Source organism: Pteronotus mesoamericanus, unplaced genomic scaffold (genome assembly GCF_021234165.1).
Source record: "Pteronotus mesoamericanus isolate MK-2021 breed Mesoamerican mustached bat unplaced genomic scaffold, CSHL_Meso_final contig_53, whole genome shotgun sequence".
NCBI lineage: Eukaryota > Metazoa > Chordata > Mammalia > Chiroptera > Mormoopidae > Pteronotus > Pteronotus mesoamericanus.
The window spans coordinates 3,008,265-3,034,886 of NW_026555195.1; the positions used below are offsets into that span (position 1 = coordinate 3,008,265).

Here is a 26,622-nt window from a genome sequence, read left to right on the forward strand (position 1 = left end):
AGAGAGAAAGAGAGAGAGATCAGTTGCCTCCTGCACGTGCCCCCCACTGGAGATCGAACCCACAACCTTTTGGTGTACAGGATGACACTCCAACCAGCTGAGCCACCCAGCCAGGGCTCTATTTGTTTTAATGTCTAGAAAGGTGCTCATCATTTCTTTCATTTTAATTTTATTTATATCTTTTTTTAATAGGCAGTAAATTCAACTGACTTAAAATTCAAAAGGCACAAAAAGGTATACAGTAGACAATCTCCCTACCTGGAATCAATTAACGACTCTTCAGGAGCAACTTATGATCAATTTCCTGTCTATTCCTCCAAAGATATTTTATGCATATACACGCAAAAACATATATACCTTCTGCCTCTCCAACCACAAATAACAAATACTATCGATTCTATGCAAAGTAGCATCTCTTCTAAACCTTGCTTATTCCACATAATACCATACTTCTTACATCGTTCCATATCCCTATAGTGTTTCCTCATTCTTTATTATAGCTGTATCATTTCACTGTAAGGATATACCATAATTTATTTAATCAATATCAGGAGGATAAACATTTAGGTTATTTCTGATCTTTTGCTATTATAAGCAACGGTGTGATGGACAACTTTGGACATCCATTGTTTTACACGTGTGAGTATCTTGAATTCTTTTAAAGTCTCTGAGGGCAGATACTGAATAAGGTAAAGCAGCTGGACGGCTGTGAAGTCGTTATGAGCTTCTGAACTCCAGCACTGGAGCCCGTGCCCCCGCGCTGGGCATGTGTGGGCACCGGGGACAGGCAGCAGAAAGGGGCTCAGAGGAGGAACCGCAGTTGGCACAAGAGGAACGGCGGTTAAGAGCCTGGGTTCTGACCTGGATTTGAGTAGCAATTCTGAGACTTAACTGACCTTGGACAAAACACAGAAATTCCCTAAATTCCTCTTCCTTTTCTGTAAAATGAGGACAATAGGTTATTGAGAGAATGACATGAAATAATGCATGTAAAATGCTTAGCACAATGCCTGCTACATAATACATGCTCACATATTAGCTTTTAAAAAATGGTAGTCAGTCATATTGCATTTTTCTGTCTGCCTCCCCATCTCAACTTCTTTCAGGGCAAAGAATGTGCTTGTTCATAAAAGTAACTCTACATTTGGCATGTGACAGGTACTCAGTAATTTGTATGGATGGGCTTAAAGGTATCACCGTGTTTAGCAGGACACCAAATCCCCGCCACAGCATTCGGGGATGGCTTCTCAGGGAAGATGAAACTTAAGGATGAACGGGAGCAAGCAAAGCAGAAATGGGGACAGAAAACTGAAACATCTCTGTTCTAATTCTACCAAAATATAGAAGGAGACGTTACATAACATAAAATTCCAGTAACTACATCAGGCAAGAATAAAGGAAAGAAAAAGGGAAATAACTACCTATCAGATGTGGAGCAGAACAACAGAACGGTTAATATATGCATGGGAAAGTTTGTCAGTAAAATTTAGCAATAAGGAAGTGACATACTGCCAACCGTAGTAGTTCCCAATAATTTAGAGTGGTATTAGCAAATAAAGAAGTCCAAGATGGTAAAAATCCTTTAATTCAAAAAGTGTCTGAAATCCAAACAGAATATCTAGTTAGTATTCTGTTTGGTTTAAGATAAAGTTATACGACTTGTTGAACTTCTGTAACTACTAAGCTATTTAAAACATTGTGCAATTATTTATTATTTAATACGTGTTCAGGAATAATGAATTCTAAGGATGACTCCACACTAAGTAAGTCATTCTAAATCCTCTAGCATCAGTGTCTGTGTCTGCAAAGTGGGAACGTAACATGCTTTCTAACATCCCAGCCTTCGCGTAGATGGGAAGCAGTAAAGTCGAAGGTCCACAGAATCTGAGTTGACGTGCTGGCTTTCCAGACTGTCTCGACTGCTCACTAGTGATGTAACCTTGGCCAAGTCACTTACATGCTCAATATCACCATAGGTAAAAGAGAGACGGTGATTCCCTCCTAGAGTTACCGTGAGGGTTCCAGGACATAGGTAAGACTTCTAGGTACAAGATCTGGCATGTAGCAGGGCTCAAATACATCAACTTTCGTATTTTACAGATGAGCTTATAAGAGGCTCAGAATTGCAAAATATTTCATATTTCTAAAACCTAACAATTTATCAAATAACAAATGCCCTGTATGTGAACTTCCTTTATAATAAGACTTGTCGTGTCTGTTTTCCTTTTGAGCTGCACAATTCATAGAGCCCTGTTGATTTTTTTATCTGCAATTCTTCATTATTTTATTTTTCAGTGACCCTTGACATTCGATATTATTTTATACTCATTTCAGGCGCGCAGCCCCATTGGCCATGACCGGCAGGAGGTGGGTAGGAAGCATCCAGGAGCCACCTCGGCGCTGGCGGCCGGTGGTCCTGACAGGCTCCCTTCGCCAGAGGTAGCTTCTTTCCGCCCCTTGCCCCTCTGCCTCTTCCGCACCCTAAAGAACCGAGAGCCAAACTATACTTTGTCTAGAAAATGGTCACCCATATTCCCTTCTTTTACCCATTGTCCAGAATGTTACAGACTTTATTTCCAGGAAGAGAAGGATGTGTTTGCCTTTCTATCCTCCGTAATGGCTTTATTCAACAAATATGTACTAAGAAACTTAGTATGTGTCAGGTATTGTTCTACCCCCTTAACAAACATCAGTGTATCCAAAAAAAAAAAAAAAGATAGTTGCCTTCTTGAGGTTTCTAGTCCAGTTACTTTTTTTTTTAAGATTTTATTTATTTATTTGTTTGTTTGTTTATTTAGAGAGGGGAAGAGGAGAATGAGAGGGAGAGAAATATGAATGTGTGGTTGCATTTTGTGTGCCTCCTGCTGGGACCTGGCCCACAACCCAGGCATGGGCCCTACACTGGGGATTGAACCCGCGACCCTTTGGTTTGCAGGCTGGCACTCAGACCACTGAGCCACACCAGCCAGGGCTCTAGTCTAGTTACTTTTTCTTGAATAGTGTTGTATAGTTGAAAGTATAAGCTTTAGAATCAAAGTTCTAAGCTTTCTGATCGACCACGTGCTTAACAGGTGTAATGTCAGTAAACCACAAAATGATGCTCAGTCCCCTTTTGAAAGTCTAAATGACCTGCCCAAGGTTGATGGTTGTAAGAATAAATGATCTGTATTTCACCAAGTCCACAGCATCCTTTTTTCACGTTTTCACATTTCTGAGCTGGGGATCTGCTTTACAACAGCAGTGCCCTGTAGTCGCTGCTGCCACGCGGGCGGCCGCGGGCCGGGGCAGCCGCTGCCTGCTCCTGTCTGACCTCGCTCAGAGCCCTCCCTTAGTTCTGGCCTCGCTTCACTGAGTCGTGTGTGTTGTCAGCGCCCTGAGTCTAACTGCCATTGTAAATGTCTTCAAAAAGAGGACACCATAGTTCGGCATTAAAATGGAAAGGCATGGGAACAGCAGCTGGCCATAAATGTTATTAGGGAAGCAAATATCCATCACTGGAAAAATGACCTTAACAACCAAACCTTTGGGGCCTGGGTATAAAAGACAGCGAAGTGGATGAAGCTGTTATTAGTGAGAAATGTGGGTAGACTGGCCTACCACAGGCCGAGTAAGAAAAAAGACCAGATCAAAACTCCCAGACAGGGACCTGGCTGGTATGGTTCAGTTGCTTGAATGCCAGCCTGTGAACCAAAGGGTCACAGGTTCAATTCTCAGTCAGGGCACATGCCTGGGTTTCTGGCCAGGCCCGCAGCTCCCAGTGGGGGGCATGCAAGAGGCAATCACACATCAATGTTTTTCTCCCTCTCTCTTCCTCCCTCCCTTCCCCTCTCTCTAAAAATAAGTAAATAAAATCTTTAAAAAACAAAAAAGAAAGAAAAAACTGCCAGGATGGGTGCTAGCTGCTTGGAGAAGATTCCTGGCAACAGCTGGGTGCCCTTTTCTAAGAAACCTGAGTCACCAATACCCTGGATGGCACAGACAGCAATTACTCTGAGTCAAAAAGTGATTCCGAAAGTGATGAGATCTTAGGAATAGCTTAATCAGTTTATTTCACTTATATTTTCCCTTCCATGTGTGCACAAAAGTGATGTGATAAAAAAAGAATCTATGTCTAAATAATAAATCTAAAAGGGCTCTTTCAGTAAGTGTACAATAAAAATTCTAAGTGGCAAAAGCACTTGTATCAGAGTTGAATCAGCAAAGCCTTTTTCTCTTGGTAATGATACATAAAACAACTGGGTATCTTACCATCGACACCTTGAATTTAATAAAATATAGTAATATTTGAATCATATAGCATGACAGACATTCCAGGAATGGTAGCAATCTTTTTCATGCTTTGTGAGCATCAAACAAAAAAGTTAGCAAAATCCCTGCTCCCACTGGACCTCCAATCCGGTGGGAGAGATGGGCACACGGCACTTCCCAACTCACCCAGGTGAGGGACACAGAGCACTTCCCAGGTCACCCATGTGAGGGACAAAGGGCACTTCCCAGCTCACCCAGCTCACTCATAAGGCTGGGCCCTGAACCAGCCGAGGGAGCGTCCTGGTGGCCCAGCCTGCACACCTCTACCTGCCAGTCCCGTCCTGCTGCCCAGCCTGGAGCCACGCCCCTCAACACCCCCCAGCCTGGTCCCGCCATCACGGGGCCTTCTGCGCTGAGTGAAGCCACCACCCCGCAACCTCTCAGCACTAGAGTTGAGGAGCTCCCGTTTCATCACCTGCACACAGAGGTCGAAGGAGAGACCTAAATTTGTCTTCAAAAGTAGGTATGTACCTGGGATCACAGGTCAAACTATAAATACAATTTCACTGTAAAATGTTGATTATTGTTATATTATTAACCCTCACAATCATGAAGAATTCAACAGAGATTTCTGTACTGGTATGGTATCTTACATACCGGCTACATCATTACTGAAATAGAAAGAGGTATACCCCACTCCAGACTTGCTGGCTTGTTACAAACTAACTATGTAAACTGCTGGATCCTTCTCTGAAATCTGACACTACACATGCCAAGGAAAGAAGTTAGAGAGATTTGAAGGGCCTGCAAAAGGAACATAAAAACTGCGAGAAGTTTGAGTCGCACAGCAGACAGGAAGGAGCGCCCAAGTCAGGGCCTGCGCCGTCCAGGGCTCTTCCCCTGCGCCCACCGCCGCCCCTGCTTCCCGTGCGGAAAGGAGTTAGGTGGTCTTTAACCGGGGGTCCTTACCTTACCTACAGCTCTCCCACTTAATTTCATTTTTATTTCTTTAAACTTTTTGTCCTCGACTTCCCAGTTACAGAAACAGTCTTGAGCTTCGCAGCCCAAATGAAGGGAAACAGTATTACCAGCCATCACAACAGTCTAATAAAATAAAGGCATTCGGGCAGAATAAAATTGTTTTTTAAATGGGCAATACCTACTTGAAAGTGAATGGGACTTTAGACAGGGTGAGCCGAATATAAAACTTGTGTCAAGCCTTTGAAGGGTGGTCACTCAACAAGAGAAAAAGATTTTTTTTAAATAAAAATGTCCTCCCTGTTTAAAAAAAATATGTTTTGTTTTTTACTTTTCCAAGGCCTTTCTTTTTGTCTAAGACAAAAGTTCTAGATACAAATTAGCTCATTACAAAATATCTACTTTAAGAATTTTAGAACTAAATCTTGTGAGACTATTAAAAAAACTCAGAGCAAAAACCATAACATCAAAAAAAAAGTCTGATGTGGAGTAAGGAAGGGGAAAATCAAGTGTCACAGGAAACCTCAAATTAGGCAAACTACAGAGGTAAAAAACGACAAAGATCAAGTAATGTAAGTGCATGAACAGTTCTATGCAAATATTCCAGCTCTCTAAACCAAAAACAACAAATTAAGTTGTTACTTGGTATTAAATGAGGACATGTGTTAACTGATCTGAGGAGACCAATGAGGCAAGAAGCACCAAGCTAGAGCCTTCCCAACAAATGCTGATTTTACATTGAGTCATGATAATTTGACTGTATATATCCCTTAAAGTATTGTTACAGACTCTATTTTGATTCTCAGAATACAAAAAGTTTATTTACTAATAATTTAAATGAAATAAAATGAACTTAGCTGTAATAAAATAAAGATTTAAGAAACCATATGTTACAAAAATAAAAGAAATCATATGTTACAATGTCAGTCTTTAAACACAGCTAGACAACACAACTAAATGTATTAAGGCAAATCTATCACCTCTCTATAAAATAATTTCATCAAAGAACTTTTCAGCTCTATCTCTAATTAAGATTACGTGTTTTTTATACATTGTGGTAACTGAAAAAAATACAGGGTTAAATAGTACTTAAAAAAAGGCAGATAAAGCCTCTGGTGAAGATATAAGGTGCAACTTCTGGATATAACACTCCGACACATTCTAGAACCTGAGGGACAAGCACTCTGACGTTTAATTTCACCATGACCTACGGCAGCCCCCTGGCCTTGGGCCGGGCCCCAGCTTGACTTTCAGCAGAGGGCAGTGGGTACGGGGAGCCAGGCTCCTGGAGTCCCGCCCGGGCCCCGCCCTCACCAATGGCGGACCTGACACAAATTACCTCACCGATCTGTGGCTCAAGGTCACCATCTGAATGTGGAGACAGCAGTAGGGTCTATAGACGTCACAGAGTTACGAAGAGGATTAAATGAGTTAATATTTTCAAAGTACTTAGAACAGAATCTAGATTATGGTAAGCATTGTATATGTTAAGTGAAAGAAATGACTAGGGTCAATTCTGGGTCACAAATTAAAAATGGTAGAGCAAGAAGAAACTAGGGGAAAGGGAGAAAGGGATATAAAAGGGAAAAGAAGTAAAGAGAGGAGAACAATGAAGAAGCAGAAGGAGACAGAGCATTGTAGACGAGAACAGTAAGACGGAGGAAATGAGGTGAGAGGACGGAGGGAACAGAGTGGGGGATTCTAAGAAAACAAGAGCTAAACAAGCACAAGTAGAGAGTTTACACTTAACCGATTTCTCAAACCAAGAGCTTTAAAACAGGAAAGAAAAGAAAAAATACTGGACTCAGTTCTAATTGGTGAACAGGAACTGAGCCGAAGTAGCAATGGACAAATGACAAAATTATACCAAGTTCTGCACAAAGTCCCCATTCTGGCTGAGAAGCAGAGGCCCAGATAATCCATCACATTAAGTTTCTCAGTTTTAAAAATTCACAACAAATTATTAGCATTGAGAAAAAGTGGAAATGAATAGTTAAGAATAACAACACTTTAACCTATCCTGGCATGGTTTTCCAAGTGCTCTCAATAACACTGTATTTGCTCTTCACCTCAGTCCCATGGGAGGCTGGTGCAGCGTCGTTCTACATGTTCCAAAAAGAAAATGATTTTGGAGAGAGGTAACGTCACTCGCCCACACTCATGAGTCCGGTCAGCCTGAGGTCCCTCCCTTTGCCATCTTGTCCTACCATGACCCCAACTGAAGCACCACTGAAAACCCACAAGTGAGGGTGGGGTGATAGGACAAAAATATTTTTTAATCCCATTCTGAAGTAAAATAAACACATTTTTTGTTAGGAGAAATATGCCTAAGGACCTAAAGCTTTGTGGGAAAGTAAATAAGCAGGGAAACCAGACTCTCATAAAGGCTTTTAGCAAATTTTAAAATAATAACAATAAGCCTTTGACTAATAAAAGTGTGTTTAATTAGGCTATTACGGAGTCAGAATATTTTCACATAAACACAGAGGTCTAAGGGTAAAGATTAAGAATGAGAAAGTGATAATAATGGGGCCTTCCAGGTATTTCTCCTGACACCACTCGCATTTAATATTTATTTCAAATATTCATAATAAAGCAAACAATGAAATGCTCAAGATTGCAGAAAAACTCCAGATGAAATTGTATTTATTAAACAAGAGCTCCAGAAAACCTTTACTCGATAAAGTAAACAGTCAATGGTAGATAAATTTCAAAGTAAGCAACATTTTTTTTTAATCCTCACCTGAGGATTTGTTTACTGATTTTAGAGGGAGGGGAAGGGAAAGAGAGAGACAGAGAGAAACACAGATGTGAGAGAGAACTGCGGACCGGAAATCAAACCCGCAACCTCTGTATGTGCCCTGACCGGGGATGGAACCCGCAGCCTTTTGGGGTACACGGACAATGCTCCGACCAACTGAGCCATGCAGTCAGGGCAAGGGGCACTTTTAATATCATGAGACTCCGCTGTCTGTCACAAAGAACTACCGTAGGATGTATCCTTAAGAAATCTGCCTCCTGTGTTTCTGGCCATCATCAAGGACAATACTGTGTGAGCAGAAGAGAACTGAACCAAGGTTTAAAAAAAAAAAAAAGGATTAGAAAACACAGGATGACAAAAGTATGCAAGACATGAAGCCAATCAAGCAGGCCTGACACGGCAGCCTCGGCCTTCTTTTCCCCTTCGTTCGTGTGCCCCTTTGCCCTTCCACTTCCCGTGCAGAAATCCTCATGCCACACAGTGATTCCTCCTGCTTTTTCTCGCACACAAAAAGGGCTTCAGAGACTATCAACAAAAGGTTTTCTTCTGTGAAAGAAGACCCTTTTTCTAGTCAGCATTGTGGAACTCCTTTCTTGTGCCTCTAAAGAGGCGTGCAAGCAAATCTTTCTTCCCGTCACCCCAAGAAAGCTGTCCCCCCCGCCTCTAGTTCAGATTAGGACTTTTCATGTACCAGAAAACGAAGATTGATCCTCCCACCCCATTTGATGATTTGTTAGCAATGCATCAGAACCCCATCAAGCCAATGAAAAGAACTCTCTGCATTCACCCAAAGAAAAGAAAAACCAAGGCTAAGAGACTTATTGGGGGTCTTAGCCTGACAATTCTACATTAAAGTCCTTGAGAGTTCAAAAGGAACAAGTACTCAGGGTGAGTTCTAAAGAATGATCAACCTTGATGTCTGCCTTTTCCTTTTTACAAAGACTAGCTGGTTGGCTGGCAAAATGTGAAGGTAATTTCAAAGAGAAATCTAGCCGGAGTCCCCTATTCTACTTTTACAAGATTTTAGGTACAAACCTCAAAGCCACAGAGTGTACGTCAGGCAAAAGCATACAAGCACCCAACTTGCAAGGGTTCACAAAGTAAATGGATGTGGACTGAGGAACAGAGCACCCCCAGCCCCTGAAAGCCTTGGGGCGCCCTCCCCCCGGAGGCACCCCCGCCTTCCGCCTGGACGCCCACTATCACTGGCGGGCAGCAGAATCCCGCCGGGACCAACTTCAGGCTGGTTCCCAGTCCCTGTAAGACTATAAGGCCAGGCCTGCTCCTGGGCTTGACCTTCCAGGGGTTACAACAAGAGGTTTTCAGTTGTTTCCTAAAAAGCGTCTTCCTTGGTGAACTCTGAATTCCAGTTTTGGTCTTCCCAGCAAAAAATACTGGGTTATTAAAATGTAATTCTTCCAACTTTGACGTTAAATGTATTAAATGTCATATTCTCCTGGGGAAAATGGAGGAACGCCCCCAGTCCTACCAGACACTGCCCTCCCCAGCTGCTCCGAGGGAGCCTTCTGGTCCCCTCAGGCTTCACCCTGGTCACTGCGGCACCACTTTCTCCCTCCCTGGTGGGACGTTCACATCAGCAAATCTGCACAGTATCTCCTACCTGTATTTTAACTTTATTTATTACCTATTAAAATTACAAAGAGTGTACCATTCTAAACATATGTTTTATTTCAATCAAATGTTTACATTACACAAAACTGTCCCTGGAACCCACTCTCCCGCTCACCTACAACACTGCTCGTCCTCACACCCAGTAGAACCTCCGAGAGTTGTCCAGAGCCCACCTCCCCCTCCTCGCCCTGCACTCCCTCCGCAGCCTCCCCAGCTGGGCTTTTTAAATGCTTACTGCCAAACCCAAGGCTCTCAGAGGCTGTCCTCTTACTTGGCCTCTCCACAACGTCCACACCTTCTTCAAACCCTTCATCTCCTAACACTTGGCAGGAAACCTCCCCAGTGTCCTCCTATCTCTGGCAGCGCCTGCTCAGCCCTCTTAGGGGACCCAACCCAACCTCTGCGGGCCGCGCTGCCCCGCTCCCGCCCCGCTCTCCTCCTCCCCGGCTTCACTTCTCGGGACACATCCCAGCCTTTAGGGCTTGTGCAGCAGCTCTGCTTGAATGCTTATCACATCCTCCTTCATGTTCAGACCTCAGAATCAGCAGTACCTGCTCAGTAGGCCTTTCCTGTTCACCTGCCACCCCCTGCCCCCACACGTCACCGTACTCTCCTTTAACACTGTGCCAAGCATTGATCATCTATTACGTGATGTATATATACTATCTGTGCATTGCCTGATCTCCCTTCCCCTGGAATGGTAGCAGGAGAGCGCCCGCACCCTCAGCACCTAGAACCACACCTGACACCTGGGGCCGTCAACTGCTGCTCCCGGAATGAATGTAGCGCATGGTCTTCTCCTGCCTTAGGAAGGAATTTTTTACTTAACAAAAGCCCTTTCAAGATGAATTCTCATAAATAAAAAATGTATCGCTATTTAGAATGATGATGCACGACTCCTTCCATACTTAGGAAACTAGGTGTATATATATGACGTCAATGTTTGTAAATTAACTCAAATGGGCTGGAAAGAAAAAAACACACAAAGAGAAAGAAAAGCAATTTATACACGGCATTATATAATACTATCAACAACAAATCAGAATATTCTGAGGGAACTTGAACTCATGCCAACTATGGAACGGCAAAGGTGCACGGTATCAGCTGCTCTCACGGTGCACAGAATCAAAATCAGAGTCAGTCCTTGGAAATGAGAAGAATACACTCTAAATCAAATCTGGTAGTAGAAGAAATTCCCTGAGAAGTCCAATCATCACAACACAAGGTATATGTCCTGATGTATGAGGTACAGTTTCTGAAGTTTTCACATCCATGATCTTGTGTTGTGCCCTGACAATGCTGTAAACTTAGTCCAGATATCACCATCCCCACTATACACAGAGGAGCTGAGCTCACAGCCATCAAAATGCGGGCTCCAGCCAGCACAGCCAAGTTCAGGGCTAGGGCAGTTCTGGAGCCAGAATGTAGAGCTCACTCCTGCCCGCAGGCCTCCCACGTGCTTTACCTTAACAGGCTGGACAGAGGTTCCGAATGATGATGAGAACTGTTGGGAATAACACGTGAACAGTATTCCCTCTCGTACAGGCAGGTGCTAAGCCCCTATGTAGCAGCACCTGCTGCCTTAGCGTGACCTCCTGCTCCCGATCAAACTTCCTCTCTTCCCATGTCCAGTCCCGCTGCACGGATCTGGATGAGAAGCAGCCCAGCTGAGAGGCAAAAGGCCTGGTTTAGACTCTTCAGCTACTATCCACTTGCTACATGACTGGAACAAGTTCATTTACTTCTCAGGCTTTAATTCCTTCATCTGCAAAATGCGAACAATAACAAGCATTCGACCCCGAGACAGAACTATGAAATAATAAGGTTAAACTATGAAATAAATGAATTAAAACCCCATACCTGGTGCAAAAGAAACACTTGAAAATGTTCATTGCTGTGGCTGTTCTGGTTATTAATATAATTATTAATACACCCTAACAATCCATGTTCATACCTCGGGTTAAAAGGGATGGCACCTCAGCTTCTTTGCCTGCTATTGTGTAAGCAGAATATACATGAAATTCAAATCATACTCAAATCATACTGTAAACTCTCCACTAAGAGTAAAGGTTTATCCAGCTAAGAAAATAGGCAGGAGCCTGGGCTGGTGTGGCTCAGTGGAATGAGTGCTGACCTGCGAACTGAAAGGTCACAGGTCAGACTCCCTGTCAGGGCACGTGCCTGGATTGCAGGCCAGCTCCCCAGTTTGGGGCTCACAAGAGCCAACTGATTGATGTTTCCCTCCGTTCCCATCTCTCTAGAAACAAATAAATAAAATCTTTTTAGAAAAAAGAAAAAAGAAAACGTATAGGATACTATAGCTTCAGAATAATAGCTGAACATAGATTTTGTAGCCTCAAGGTCAGTAAAATATTAATCTATACCTTTTACTATTTGGAGAACTCCAAACATAATAGTAGGTAACTTTTTAAAAAATATTTTATTTTATTTATTTTTAGAGAGATAGGGAGGGAGGGAGGGAGAAAGAGAGGGAAAGAAACATCGACGTGTGAGAGATTCCTCACCTGGAGACCTGGCCCACACCCAGGCATTTGCCCAGACCAGGGATCGAACCAGCAACCCTTTGGTTCACAGGCTGGTGCCCAGTCCACAACCGAGGCACACCAGCCAGGGATAGGTAACGTTTTTTATACCATATCAACTAACTATACAAAATTGATGCTATTCTAGTTTATATCATGCTCTTTTTTGTAGTGTATTTTAATACCCTCAATCTCATTCAAAATTCCAATATAACAACAGATAATAGCAAGTATTAGTTAGGATGCAGTAAACTAGAACCCTCATATGCTGCTGGTAAGAATGTAAAGCGGTACATACACTATGGAAAACAGTCTGGAAATTCGTCTAAATGCTAAACATAGTTAATAAATGACCCAGTGATTTGTCACCAAGGTATAATAAACCCAAGGGAACTAAAAACATAATCCACATAAAAACTTGTACATGAATATTCATAGCAGCATTATTCATAATAGCTATAAAGTAGAAACAACTGAAGAGTCCATCAACTGATGAATGGGTAAAATGTATTATCCATATAATGGACTACTATTAACCAAAAATAAATGAAATGCCTTGAAACACTGTTCTAGTAAGTGAAAGGAATTAGTCACAAAGGACCACATATTGAATGATTCCAGTTATATAAGATATGCAGAAAAAGCAAATCAACAGAAACAGAAACCAGGTAAGTGGCTGTCCAGGGAATCGGGATGAGATGGGGAACTAAGGGACGATGGCTGAAGAGGTGTGGATCTTCTTGTGGGGGTATGAAAATATTCTAAGATTGTTGTGACAGTTGCTTAACTCTATAACTACACTAACACCACTGAATTGTACACTTTAAATGAGTGAATTGTAAGGTATATGAGCTATATCTCAATGAAGCTGGTTTTTTAAAAAAGAAAATAGGTATTTAAATTGATGCAAAACTTCTAGGGAGTTATAAACATCAAGGAGAGAAAAAAAAAATATATATATATATATATGGTCTGTCCAGAAGGTATCCAGCCAGGTAATGTGAAAAAATAGAGATATTTATTGTATATGTATCTTCTTTAGTAAATGTCTCTATTTTTCCCATTACCTGGCTGGATACCTTCTGGACAGAGAGAGAGAAAAAACTTGCTACATCAGTAAATATAAAGGCATTTCAGGCACTTCTGGTAAGAACAGCCTGAGAAACTTTCAGAGGCAAGAGAAATTTAGGACATGCTCAGGGACTGGGAACAATGAGAGAGGAAAGCCTCAAACAGTAGTTAGGACGGGCCTATAAGACTTCAAGCTAAAGTCTTATATCAGAATCACCTGGGGACCTGGGCGGGCAGACAAACCACAGAGTCCCGCTCCTGAACGCTCGGCTCCATCAAGTGCAGAGGTGGAGGCAAGAGCAGGGATCTTTGTTCACAAACCTCTGGCGGCAATTCTGATGTCAGCCAGATCTCAGTATCCCACAGCAGGGAAGACAAATATTTTATAACGGCAAGAACACCTGTTGGAACATCATTCCAGGAGTAATCTGAAGGAGTGAGGATAAAAAGAGGCCAAGCACTGCCTTGAGCAAGCTGTGGGCAAAAAGGTTAGGGCTCTGAAATCTTACTCCAACTTAGTGGTTAATAGATGTTCACACACAAACCTTCAGTCTTCACCTTAAAGATTTTTATATTACTGAAGAAAACCTTAGCAAGAGTCCTACACTTTGCTTAAAAACTTACCAGCGTCCCTAATACGTCTGTGATATTTATGTCTTACAATTCTGAAAAGGCTGGGGCGGCTATTCATTGGTCTTCCTTGCCAACCAGACTGCTCTCATGAGCATTTGATTTTCCAGCTTCCCTTCACCACACGGTAACAAGGAAATTATCCCATATGTGTTTGGGAATATTTTAAATAAGTTTTATATATAAACATGGACTTAGGAGGAACATTTGAAAGCTAAAAGACTGATACAAGTGACTCATCAAATAATAGTGAGTATCCATATTTTTGCTATGAATAACACATTCGCATAGCTCCCAGTACAATTCTCTCCAGCTACCTATTTGAGCAGCGGCATTTATCTGCAGGACAAGTGGCAGGGGCACAGGCAGCACCTGTGAACCTGGTATGCGGGTACACAGAGAGCTACCTGGCCCACATATCTCAGGCTCTTTTGTGGAATTAGCGTTCACAGTAACTAAATAGGAGACTTGCGGGTGGGCCCTCTGGGGCCCTGAAAGCCTTTCTTACCAGTGGTTCTGGAGGGTCCCTGTGACTCTTGACAATCGCAAATACAACCTGTTAGTATTAAATACTGGTTAATGTTATGAGGCATAATCTTAATTAAGTATAAGCTGTTTCCTCAAGTTCTTTAAAATTTTCAACTGGAAAAAAAAGAATATGATTTTTCCCCCATTTTATTTTGTTTTTATTTTTTTAATTTATTTTTTAGTTTTTTACTTCTTAAACGAATAAATCATGTTTGTTCTGTTACAGCTGTCTCCATTTTCCCGTTACCCTCCTCCACCCCCCGCTCCCACAGTCAATTCCCACTCTGCTCTCCATGTCCATGGCTCATTCATACATGTTCTTTGTCTAGTCCCTTCCCTTTCTTTCCATCATTGTCCTCTTTTCCCATCCCCTCTGGTCACTTTCATTTTGTTCTATGTTTCCGTGCCTGTGGTTTATTTTGTTCATTAGTTTATTTTGTTGAATGGAGTCCACTTAGGGGTGAGATCATATGGTATTTGTCTTTCATCCAACTGGCTTATTTCACTTAGCTTAATATTCTCCAGTTCCTTCCATGTTGTTGCAAAAGGTAGGAGTTCCATCTCTCTCTCTCCCCCTTCTTTCCTTCCTTCCTTCCTTCCTTCCTTCCTTCCTTCCTTCCTTCTTCCTTTCTTTTCTTCCTTCCTTCCTTCCTTTCTTCTTTTTTAAATGCAGATTGATTTTATTGGAAAAAAAGAATATTAAAATTGCCTAGAGGAAATTATTCTAGAGCACAATTTTCATAATTTAACACAATGTGCGTATTACAAAAGAGACAAAGTGTTCACTCTACCACAGACCCCTAAAACACACACAGCCTTTTCCGCAAAGAGACTGAACCATGGCATTGAGCCAGGTCTAAGAAGCAAACTGATACCGGTTTGAAGGAATTCCCTTTATATCCGATTCATTCTCCCTGCGAACAGGTTAATGTGGGCTTAACCTTCTTTTCATTTTCAAATTTTCATTCCTCAACCTCAGTCCTTTGTTTGCAAAGTAAAATATGAAATACAGAATTGTCAAAAACAAGCATTTGATTAACAAGATGGAGAGCCTAGTGAGGCAGTTATTATTGCCTTCGTTAAAAACTCTATCTTACTGGCATATAATTAAGATTTGTAACCTAGCCCTGACTGGTGTGGCTCAATTGGTTGGGCATCATCCCACAAAGCCTAAAGGTCAATTGTTCAGTTCCTGGTCAGAGCACATGCCTGGGTTGTGGGGTTGGTCCCTAGTTGGTCCCCAGTCGGTTGCCTGTCATATGCACCCTGGGGCCATATTGAGAGGCAACCAATGACTGTTTCTCTCTCACATCAATGTTTCCCTCTCTTTCTTCCTCCCTTACCCTCTCTAAAAAAAAAAAAAGAAAAGAAAAATTAAATAAAAATAAATCTAAATTCAACCTCCTCCATCTTAATAAAACTACTATAATAAGCCAGCATCCACTGGTCCAATTTTCAGAGTTGTCTCCTACAAGCCAAGATGTTTCCTAAAATGTTTTCTCAGCCCAGAGTAGTGGGGAAATACAGGATGTGAAGGCAAGTAAAAGTTCTTTATCTTGACAACTGGAATAAACCACCTGTGTTACCTAAGTCTCAGGCTCACTGTTAAGATACAGTGAGATGTGGCGATTTTCAACCTTTTTCATCTCACAGCACATATAAGCTAATTACTAAAATTCTGCAGCACACCAAAAATGGTATTTTTTGCTGATCTGAAAAAAAAATAGGTATAATTTTGATTCATTCACATTGAAAAGCTATTGTTGTGTTAACTGTTGCCATTTTTCTAATTTGACAGTCGAAGGGAAAAGAGGTCAATGTTGCTGACTAAATAGTCAAGATATTGCATGTTTTAAAAATTCTTGTGGCACACCATTGGAAAAATCACTGTTATAGGGTGTATTACAAATGTTAATAACTAAGTTATGATCACCACAGGCTAAGTATCACATCATGAAGGTATCTTATCCAGAAAAGTTTAATTTTCTATTAAAAGACATTTTTAATACATTTTCATTATTAAACAATTGACTTGGGAACAAGCATCTCTTTACCTGCAGGCAAGCAGTCTCTCAACTGATCTTTTTGGCAAGAAAACATATATACTTCAACTTAAAATTGACAGACTTTTAAAACTATACGATTAGCACTTTCTCCCATAAGGAAAGACAAAACAGTGGCCGTCTCAGCCACACCTACTCTCTGCAAATACTTGCTGGACCACTCCATTCAGATGCAGACTACAACAATGTTGATTGGATTCATTTGCAAATCCAGTGGAGTTAAATGAGACCACAAAATTAGAATCCCCTAATAGGTGCAGCTCTTTGCTTTTAAAAATCAGCATAATCATAGTTCATCTGATTAAAAATGCATACTGTGGAAATTCAATGTTACTTAAGTAAAAAACCAGTGGAACAGTAATAATTATAGCTATTGCCATTTACTGAGCACCTATCACATGCCAGGCATTGTGAGTTATCCTGAGTATTTAAATACTCACTATGTCTCTAAATATTTAAATACTCAGATATCTTGAGTAATCCTCAAGAGATAAGGAAGTAAGAAGCTAGAATTCCTTGGCAAGTGGAATAGGGAAACTGAGACAGAGAGCTGAACACAATGGCCGAGAATCTACAGCAAGACACAGGAGGTCACCTCCCTGGAGACAACATCTAGGCCTCAGTGGTATTTCAGCTCCAGGCTAGAAAAGCAGCAAAACCAGGTGGACCGGAACCCACCGCAGTGACTAAAGACCGGAGAACTGAGGCACCTTCTGCTGAGACCCTCCCCTGAGGGCTCGGTGCACACTCCCATTCCCGCCTGTAAGGATGAGATAAAAGCCTCAAGACAAAGGCCCCAGGCCCGCCCTCTCCCTCTGGGGAGCAGCCCTACCCAATCCCTTTCCCTCTTCTCCCCCCACTTCTTTCTTGACAGACACGTGTCTCCCAAACTCTAATAATACAGTGGGCAGCTGGCAGCTTGTCCGGGCTGATCCCCTGAACCAGTCCCCAAGGCCCCCTTTTTCTCTGACTTCCCAGTGAGCTAAGGCAGCCCGGCCCAGGATCTCCTGTTGCTTCTTTTAGGCTAAGCCCTTCCCTGTTTCTCTGTCCGCAGCTCTAATAAACGGACCCTCACAGTCACCTGGACTCCTGCTGTAAAATCTTTCCCACACGAAGTCAAGAACCCACGCACTATAGCTGGCCCTTGGCAGACACGCTCAGGGCCAGCCCCCTGCCTGGTAACACTCAAAACCACCAAAAATTGTTAATCTCTCTAAGGTCATAGCACTAAGAAGTGTGATTTGAACCCAAATTGTCTTTGTTACAGAGCTTAACCATCTTTGCCCTTTTCCGCTGCACAGCTTCCCCGCCCCCCGCCCAGGCAAGGCTGCAGAAACCCAAGCCTGGCACGGACCTGCTGCTAATCCCTTGGTCTCCCACCAGATGATGCAATCACGAGGCTAGGCTCGATCTCCAAGGAACCAGGGGAGGTTATAATTTATCAGCCCACAAATAGATTTAATTGGGCACATTAGTCAATAGCCAGAGTTGAGTAACTACAAACTTACAGTGAAAGGTACCCGCTGTAAAAATGCAAATAATTTTTTAAAAGCACAACAATATTTATTAAATGTCTATACTGTGCCCAGCATTGTTTTAGGAACTGAAAAACAGATTGGATATTAAAATATTCAGCAGAGAAAATATAAATAACTTTTATTCACTGTTGTGGTGGGGGAGGGGAGAAGCTACCTGTGGGAACCAAACCACACAGAACATAGCAGCCCTCAGATATTAAGTAAATCAGTTCATATCAGGAAAACTGATTACTCTGAATATTTTTCTGGTTCTCTCATGTGTATGCATTTCTCTATGAGAGGAATTGCTGGGCTTTAGAGTCTGCATATCTTTGACTTTCTAGTTAATGCCTCATTATTTTCCAAAGTAGTCAGGCCCATTTATATTCCTAGCAGCCAGGTGTGAGTGTTCCTACTGCTCAACAACTTCAGGAATTGGTATTGCCAACTCTACTGTAGGTGTACAGTAATGTGGCATTCTGCTTGCAGCCTGCCTTTCCTTGATTATTAAAAAGAGTGAACACCTGTGCATGTGTTTATCAGACATCTGGATCTCTCCTTTTCTGAAGTGCCTGCTCAACACTCTTGCCTAGTATTCTATAAGTGCAAGTAACATCTTATTTAAGAAACTCTTCTCTATACTAAGATCATGAATAAATTGTCCTATATTAACTTCTAAGAGGTTTATTGTTTTAGCTAAGTGTTGGAAACAGCCTAAGTGCCCATCAAATGAGTGGATTAAAACACTGTGGTACATTTACACGATAGACTATTATGAAGCAGAAACAAAGAAGGAACCCCTCCCTTTTACGACAGCATGGATAGAACTGGAGACCATTATGCTAAGTGAAATAAGCCAGTCAGTGAAAGACAAACACCATATGATCTCAATTACAACTAGAACCTAATGAACAAAATAAACTAATGAGCAAAACAGAACCAGAGATGTGGAAACAGGGAAGAGACAGACAGCTGCATGAGGGGAGGCAGGAGGGGGGAAATGGTGGAAGGAAGGAAAAAGGATTAGTTAAAGAATATGTATGAATGACCCACAGACACGGACAACGGAGTGGGGATTGACTGAGGGAGGAAGGGGCAGGCTGAGTGGAGGGTGGCAACGGGGAAAAATGGGACAACTGTAATAGAATAAACAGTCAAAAAAAAAAAAAAGGTTTATTGTTTTGCCTTTTATCTGCCAAGGCTCCTGGATCATAGATCAATTGTTTGTCTGAGTATGTGTATAAAGGTTTCTAGACTCTCTGTGGTGTTCTATTGGCCTATCAGTCCATCCCAATGCCAAGACCACACTGTCTTAATTATTATAGCTCTTCTTCATCTGGAGCAGAGAAGTTCTCCCAATGTCTTTTCTTGTTCAAGAGCATCTTGCCATTTATTGGGACTTAATAAAAATTTTAGTATCGACTTGTCTGGTTTTTAAAAATTTGCTGGGATTACATTAAATCTGTAAGTCAGTTTCCACAGAATTGACACCGTACAATATTGAACCTTCCAATCCTCGAACCAGTGTGCCTTTCATTTGGGTTTTGCTTAAATTCACTAAATAAAGCTTTAGAATTTCTTCTGCAAAGGTCTTACACATATGTTGCTAAACTTAAAATACATCTCCTACAATTTACAGTGGCTAAAAATCCATGAATCTGAAAAAAAGGTATGATTTTTAAAATGTATAAAAACATATTTTGATGAAATATCTAGAGGTTGGGGTAAGTATAAATATGAATATGCACATGGATATGAATATCCATGGATGAACCTGGAGAACATTATGCTAAACTCAGTGCAGTAAGCCAGCCAGAGAAGGACAAATACTGTATGATTTCACTCCTATGTGGAATCTAATGAACAAACTGAACTAACAAGCCAAATAGAGACAGACTCAGAGAGAGAGAGCAAACTGACAGCGAGTTAGGGGGTAGAGGGATCAAGCAAAAAGGACAAAGCACCCACTCATGGACATGGACAACAGTGTGAAGGCTGTCGGGGGAGGAGGTGTAAAAGGAATAAATGGTAATGGGAAAAAATACAATTAAAAAAGAAGAAATCAACCAGAAACCAGGAATTTTTTAAGAATAAAATAAACTAGTAGAAAAAACTCAGAATATTTTGTGACATGTGAAAGTTCTATTACTTCAAGTCAAAGCTGAATTGGAACACAGCCATACTTTCTCCCTGCCACAGCAGGACCATGTGGCCCACAAAGCCATGAATATTTACTCCCTGGTTCTTTACAAAAAAAGTTTACCAACCACTGCTCTAGACGGATGCATGGGATCTTAGTGGGCAGAATTGGAGGAGGAGAAAGGGGTGGGCAGAGAGGAATAAACACTCCATCCATTCAAGAAAAGGAGTGAAAACATGACGGAAAGCACGTGACTATTGTAGGGACAATGGGAAGCCCAAGTAGCTGAAGCAGAGGGTCCAAAAATCAGGGAATGTTACCGAGCCGCTGATTACAATGTGCTTTGTCATTGAGCCATTTTTACTATTGTGTTATGTAATAGCAAGCATTCTCCTAGCTAGTCTATGAGATTGGTACTATTATTATCCCCATTAATAAAGAAACTAATTAATGATTTGATAAAGAAACTAAGGCTTACAGAAATTAAGTAATGGGCCCAAGGTCACAGCCAGTCAACGGAGCTGAGCTATGAATAGGTTCCTTTGTCCCCAGAGCCCATGCTGTTAAGTGCTACCATATATCAAACCTCCATAGAGGGTAGTAAAGAGAATACATCTACAAAGGTCAAGTAGGGCAAAACTGTCTATGTTTTCAAACACAGTGTAAAAGAATATGATTTTTATCTGTAGGCCATGATTCTTTAACGGTGTATAAAAGGACAGTTATTCCCCAAGCTAGTCCAAGGAGTTCCGTGCTTAGAATGAAGTTATCATGGCCTTTTCTTAAATCACAGGAGAAACAATTACGAGCTTGATTTTCTCAATTTTAAGTTTCTCCCAGACATCTATCTTAAATCTTTGAAAAATTCTACATTATAAAAATCAGGGCCTGGCTGGGTAGTGCAGTCGGTTAGCTCATTGTTCTGACAGCCAAGGCTGTGGTTTTGATCCCCAATCAGGTCACATATAAGAATCAACCGATGAATCCATAAATAAATGGAAAAACAAACTGATGTTTCTCTCTCTCTCCAGAATCAATTTTTAAAATGTTTTTTTAAGTCGATGAGTAAGTAACAAACCAAGTTTGGGAAAATTCAGTTGCTTATGCTTAGCTCAACTTTTTTTGTAACTAGATTATGTGCTCAACAGTTGTCATTTTATTCGGTTCAAATGATTAATTGACTATATTAACTCAATAACAGTTAACTCGATTGTCTGGAAGTGGTTTTAACATTAATGTGTTCTTCAAATGAATAATAATGCTTCTGTGAGAGCTAACATAAGCTCTAAAATAATCAGATACATCCATTAGTAGAAACTAAAGAAATAAAAAGATAAATACGAATAATATATAAATATAAAAACAAAAACAAGAAAAAGCCCTGGCTGGGGTGGCTCAGTAAAGTGAGTACCGGCCTGCGAACCAAAATGTCGCCGGTTCCATTCCCAGTCAGGGCACAGGCCTGGGCTGCGGGCTGGATCCCCAGTAGGGGGCACATGAGAGGGAGCCACAGGGATGTTTCTCTCCCTCTCTTTCTCCCTCTCTCTAAAAATAAATAAAATCTTAAAAAAAAAAACGAATTGTGTGATGACCGTGCTACTTGTGAACTCTGGCCCCTACTGGACTGTCGAAGGCTGCACTGTTCAACAGAAGTACCATACACACACACATGCAAGCCACATATAATTGTAAATTTTTTTAAAGTAAAAAACAGGCTACATTAATTATAATATTTTATTTAACTCAATATATGCAACATATTATTTCAACACATAATATTTTAGAAACAGAAATATTTTGTTTTTTTTCATACTAAATCTCAAATCGGGCACGTATTTTCTATTTACAGCACTAGGCGTATTTCAAGTGCTCCACAGGCCGTATTGGACAGCACAGACCCAAGGAACAGCTATTCTAAAGATCACAGCAGGAAAGAGGCTGTGGATTGGAACCAGACACTGAAAGTCAAGGACAAGGGTAAAGAAAAACAGGGTGTATTTAGCTCCAATATTCTCATGTTAAAATGAGAGTTCAACTAAGAAATGAATAACAAACAATATTATTTTAGCAGTATTGATTTTATGGTTGTTTTCACCAAATTTTAACTACTCTTGCTATAGCTGTGGTTTAGGATTATCCATAACCTCCCTCCTCCTCCTCCATTTCCTCACCCCCCAATCCTCTAAAGTATTTCAATGTTAACTTAAAAAGTCTACTTCCAGGTGCTTTCCACAGCCTGAACAAAGTACACAGGGATGGGCAATAGAAAGCCACTGCAGGAATTTGCAAGGGATTGGAAATAATGTTTCAGTACTAACAGTGAAGTATCAATGTCGCATAAGGAGCTGTAGGAAACAAACTGGAAAGGCACCAGTTCGAATGTTACACATTAAGTTTTGAACTAGGGTTACCATATTGATAATAAAGGACAGAGGCCAGATACCCTTTAGCAGTGATTCAACTAAATCATGTAAACAGTATGATACCAGAAAGACAAGAAGGCTTCAACAGAGAGTGACCAAAATAATAAAGTCAGAAAAAACTCCCCTCTCGCCTTCCCGCCCCTATCCCCATACCCCAGCAGATTTTGAGCAGAACCATTTTGCAAAGATGTGGCTGCAGCAAACATTTGCTATTTCTTACCTCACAGGCTCTTTCTACATCAGACAAAAATTCTAATTTGCTATGATAAATTTAAAGGAAATTTATCAAAGTACCTACAATAGATTTAAAACTGTAATCAATAAATTCTGCTTGTGAAAAAACATACAAATTGCTGGACAGTGTGTGTCTACACATTTTGGAAAGGAGGTGGGGTGAGGGAAAACTATGTATTTCAGTGGTAATAGGTCAAAGTACATCAGCCTTCTAGTTTAAAACAAACTCTGACTAAACAATACAAACATGGCAGTCACAAGATGTTTAATAGTTTACTATTTTTGCCAAATGAAATTATGTATTTACTAGTACTTACACTGTAAAATTAAGGAAATCAAAGTTATAGCTCATATTTCTCAACTCTAACAATTCTGCTTGTTACTCAGAAACCTATCCCATTAGTTTATGCATTTAAATGGTAAAATGAATCAAATATTATACTTCTTTTAATTCAAAGCATTTCATGACACACCCCCCCCCCCTTAAACTAATGGGGAAAATTACTGAAAGTGGCAAATTATCACTGAAGTCATGTTGTCTATGCACATTTAAAAAAAAAAAAAAGAAACAAAAACCAAGTACCATAATGCCAAGTTTGTAAAAATGTTTTCATGCACACGTAAGATTTGAAGCACACCAATACATCTAGCAGGAATTATCTTTAGTAATTGTACTTTAGGTAATTTTGTCTCTATTTTCTAGTTTTCTACAAAGAAAAAAATAAGTTTACATAAGTGAAAATTGAAGCAGTGCCAATCAATTTATGATTATGTTGGATTGATATGCATTCCCTTATTATCACCATAATCTTTAAATAAAAGGCCTTCAGGGCCTTTCAAAGACATGGACTTCGCCTTATTTTCAATACATGATTACATTCACATGTACGATACTTATACAATGCACGCATTAAACCAAAAATGGCTTATTTAGAAAAACAGCTGTTTAGCACCCTTGCAAAACAGAGCAGAGCCAAGAGTGGGTGCTCAAGGGATAAATGTGTAACACAAGTCACAAGGTGGAGAAAATGTCTTGGCCCAAATATTTAAAATGTAAAAATACTCCTACCTTTCTCACTTTAAAATAGTTCGTTTTATGCCAATTTCACCTCAATCTATTAAGAGTAAACCTATAAATTACTTTATAAATATACCAGCTTGAATCGACACTGCTTTCAACTCGGCTTTGCCCCAACCAATCCTTTGTTTTTGTTTCTCAATTCTACAGCAACATAAGTATTGTTCATCAACGTAGACAGAAGCTATTGCGGTGCTGGGGGTGGAGTGGCTAGGCGAGTACTGAAAAGACACAATATACCTTCCTGCCTTCGATGAGCTTAAAGCAATGAAGGAACGGGTCAGAAAAAGAGGCCACGAGACAATCCCGAGTGATTCTGTTTTTAGTGAAGGTATATACTGTGGAGTTTGAAAGAACTTTGGGGGGTGACGAGCCAGCCGGGCAAGATTTGAACAGACGAATAAGACAAGACTGAGCTGGGTGGACTCATCACATTTAATCCTCGATGACAGCACTCCAACCAGCCCTCCTTATGCTTAAACGTACACAAATATTGACTGGAAATCGACTGAAATCCAGCAAATCCAAACCAGGCTAAACATGCACGCACACGAATTGAAAAAGCTGTGCGTTCATCAGGAGATAGAATACTTAGTATCTGGGGACGGACAAACAAATGCTTAATGAAAGCTGGTGATCGGCTGCAAACTATAACATCAACTGCCCCCCCCTCCCCAAGGCCTTTGACTCCCGCCTTTGCACTAGACAGCGCAGGTGGACCTCGGCTCCGCCCAGCCCACCCCGGGCCACTGTTTCCGGAGACTGACCCCAACGAGCCATCTCCAAGCCCCTTCAAGCGGTGCCTCCCCGGTCCCGGGGACGCCAAATGGTAAATGAGGAATGGGGCGCCAGCAATCAATGGCAGGTGGCGGCGCGGCCTCATTAGACAAAGCAGGGCGCCCCTCCCGTGGAGCCCTTCCTGGCACGGGTTCGCTGCCCACCGGCCCTAAACGCCGGTGCCGCCCCGCCACCCCGCCACCCCCGCGTCGTCCCCCGGCCCTGGCCGCCGGAGACGCCCCGCAGCACCCCGAGCGCCCGCCCGCCCAACCGCCGCCGCAGGAGCGCGCCGGGCGCCCAACTGCCGTCCCGGCCCAACCAATGCGGGCAGGGGAGGAGAGGTGCGCGCGGCCAGCGGAGCGTGCGAGCCACTCGGGGGTCGCAGGGAGGAGGCTGTGCGTGGGGAAAGCAGAGGCGAAGCGGCGCCGAGGCCATCGCGGAACGCAGCGCCGGGAGGGACTCCTCTAGGGGTTTTTGCCCCTTTCCCCTTAGAAGGTGCAGATGTTTGACCCCCCCCCCACCCCGAGTGAGGTGCCGCGTCCCAGCCCCGGCTGGACTGTACCATCGGGCGGTGCCGCCGGGATTTCTCCCCCCCACCACTACCACCATCAATCCCCCCCCACCCGGGTCCGCGGTCGGTTGGCCCCGGCCGGGCTCTGAGACGCGGAAAGAGCTTGGCGCCATTTTGGGTGGGACTAAGCAAAGACGAAACACCCTCCCAGTCGATGGGGTACTCTGGACGCTGGCTTATCCGGTTCCCTTAATCCTGTAGGTACTTACACGATGTTGGGTGAGGGGAGCTGGAAGATCAGCGGGTCCCCGATCCTCTCTCCCTAGGGGTGATGGAAATCAATCCCCCCCCGCCACCTCCAGGTGGTTCTTCCCGCCGCAGAGTGGGAGCAGCATAAAAGGCGGGGTCTAATTACCATAATCTGCCTAGCAACCTGATCTCGGCGTTATGTGATTGGCTGAACTCTGTAAACCCCATGCCCTGCCTAGAGACGAGTAATGCTGGGGCGAACTGACAGGCCCAGATTTAAGACTCATGACGAAGATCCCGAGACGCTTATTCAGTCGGCAGAGAAACCAAAAGGAGATTCACACAATGGCCCAATGACTGAAGCCCTCTTTATTTCGTGCTCTGCTGTTCCTTTAAAACCCAATCAAAGAGCGAGTCTCAGGCACCGTTTGTCTGCGTTCGTACTCCAAGCCAATCAGAAAAGCCGACTCTTAAGATTCAGGGTCGACCGGGCTCTGAGCGTCCCCCGGGCTCCGGGACCGGTAAACGACCGGCCTCCGATTCCCAGGTGGAGAGATCGGACTGCAGGTCGGGGTTCCAAGCCAGCTTCCGATAGCCGAGAGGCCCCGTGTCCTGGTGCTCTGCGGGGAAACCCACTCCCCAGCCTCGGGTTCTAGGGTCGCTGGGGTGTGCCCAGGGCCCAGCGCTCCTGGGACTGTTGGCGCTTCCTTCCATCTCTGACCCGCTGGCTCTTTTCAGGCCTTGCCAAACCCTGGAGCTTCTCACTGTATTTTTCCCTTTACCATTCTGAAAAAGGAAATGATTTTTCGGGAACGAAGTATTATTCAACACTGGTTAACCTATGATTTAACTACTTTATTGACCTAAGGCTTCCATACCCTGCCGACACTTAAAATAGCCTTCTCAAAGAGCCACCGAGTGCATAGAACTAAGCTGAAGCTTTGGGGCACGAAACCCACGTCTAGTTACCACTAATATGAATGGCAGAAACTTCATACCCTCAGGGAGCGTGCCCATCCCTAAACTCTACCTGGCTGCGTTATTTTGAAGAGTAAATGAGATTTACGTGTAAAATAGCACACTAGGAACCTAAATGACGATAATACACCAAATTACTGAACTATGGGTAACTAAGAAAAAAGAAAATAGAACTATGCAAAAGACTTGAGAATACAAAACAGCCGGCGGGGGGAGGGGGAGGTTGTAAAATTCACGCGACAGCATCCTCTTAACTGTCTT

General features: G+C 42.4%; 1 protein-coding gene across 1 annotated transcript in view; it reads right to left on the reverse strand.

The window, feature by feature from the left end:
* Positions 1 to 25,501, reverse strand: part of PRDM10 (PR/SET domain 10) — an 83,532-nt gene extending 58,031 nt beyond the window's left edge. Inside the window, exon 1 of the mRNA XM_054579455.1 lies at positions 25,404 to 25,501. The gene's annotated coding sequence lies outside the window, so the exon portion shown is untranslated. The remainder of the gene's footprint in view (positions 1 to 25,403) is intronic.
* Positions 25,502 to 26,622: the final 1,121 nt, after the last annotated feature.